Source organism: Loa loa (assembly GCF_000183805.2).
Source record: "Loa loa unplaced genomic scaffold supercont3.12, whole genome shotgun sequence".
Taxonomy (NCBI): Eukaryota; Metazoa; Nematoda; class Chromadorea; order Rhabditida; family Onchocercidae; genus Loa; species Loa loa.
The window spans coordinates 597,666-599,696 of NW_018108192.1; positions in this window are offsets into that span (position 1 = coordinate 597,666).

Below are 2,031 nucleotides of genomic sequence, written 5' to 3' on the forward strand. Positions count from 1 at the left end.
GCCCCCATCTATTAGTTACTTCAAATCTATTCCTAAAAACAAATTTTCGGGAGCGAAAAATGCAAGAAGATTGAGGTTTTCAAAATATTCACAAATTGTTACGATATATATATATGCACCTAGCTGACTGTCAAATGAATCTTACATGCTCCAAGATCCACAAAAACATGGAAAGAACAAAGGTTTGAAAAAATCATTCGCAATCGTAATAACAACACAAAAATGAGTAACCAAAGGCCAAGGACTGATCTCGATAGGGGAGAGAAAGCAAATTCTAAGAATCTCATGGTGAAAAAAAAGGATGCAGACCCTATATAAAATTAAACCTATTCCATAATTCATGACGAACAAAATTATTACTGTTTATAAAGTCACCGTTGTTCTGTTAATGATTAACAATGGCTCCCACTTATTATCTGTCAAGCATTATGTACGATAGAAGCTGGGAAAATTAATTCACTTTACCTTCATGAATTTTTTAATTTCCACTTAGTTAACATAAAATAAACTAAAGATTTTTAAAAACTTCCGCATGCTTAGTGACAAAAAGTATGAACTTATTCAGCAGACAACACAAATAGGAGAAAGTAACCATAATTTGATTTGCGTGGTTCCTCAGCCTAACAATTTTCTTTTGGAACAGAAAAAGGTTCAAGATTCATTGGAACAGGAAGAGATTCAAGACTGAAACTTCATATATAAAAACCGTTAAGCCTTTAATGACTTGCACAAATAAGAAAAAGCAATCACTTTAAAAAAATCTCCGTACCATTTATTCACAGTTATTTATAAACAAAACATTAAAGATCAATTTAAGTAATTAAAAGAAGATGAAAACATTGGTTAAACGGTCAAATCATCAATTTCCCATACTGCATACACTTGAAAAATGACAGTGAATGGTGCAAAAATACGCAAGTTAAAAATGCAGTTTTTGCTAACAAATACCTAAGTCAATTTTCAAAAATCTGAATCAAAAAAGTGTCAAGTAAATGTGTTCGATTAAGAGTAGTAACTAATTTTTTTTCGTTTTTTTAAAGATGGATTTACACCTTAAAAATGAGTGAATCGAGAAAGGCATGATACATCGCCTGAACTTTACGCATTAAATTACGCACTTCACCCTAATTTATTACATCGTCCAGTGTCCATCTGCATATTCGACAACAAACTGTTAATGGTAGCAACGCTGCAACTTTTGCAAAAAAAAAAAGGAATTTCTCACTTTACCAGCATTAAGCGATTTCGAGTAAACGAGAACGAATACTTGCTCCAGACCTCACTCTGAACATATCATTAAATTTAAACAATTCGGATACTATTCACCTTAAGGCCTTTCCTTTCAATGTCCCTGACGTACTTTAATCATTCAAAAATCTGGAAAAAAGGTGAAAAACTCTAAAATTAATAATGTTTTCCACATATTAATTTCCTTGCAAATCACTTAAATTGAACATCTATTTTTTTCAGGGTAATTTCCTATCGGAATAGATATTTCAGCAAAGGAGAAGTAGCAGGATGGTTGAACAAATATGAAAAGTGAAGGAAGAACATAGTCTGAGACGGTTCTAAACTTTTCTCAGAAAACAAGTTTCTTAAGTTCTGCGTTGATTCATTGCTGCAAAAGTATATAAAATCATTTTATGTAGGATAAAAAATTATAACCTCACATATTTGACGATCTCGACAAATAGTCATCTAAAAACTATTAAAACTGTTGTTGTGAATACAAAGCTGTATAACTTGAGAATGAACAGATATATAATAGCATTGTAATTTGCCACCACACCAAAAGACATGCTGTAAATATTCACCCCTCAAGCTAGATCATCTCATAAAACATGATAACTCAAATCCTGCAGTTCAATCCATCGCGAGAACGTCTCTCACCACAAGTCCAGGCAGGTTAGGTGGCAAAAATTACTCTCTAGAAGCCTACTCAAAAATTACTCAAAAACCTTACTCAAACTCAAAAATTACTCAAAAAAACCTTACTCAAAAATTACTCTCTCAGTATCACTGTTTTGCAGT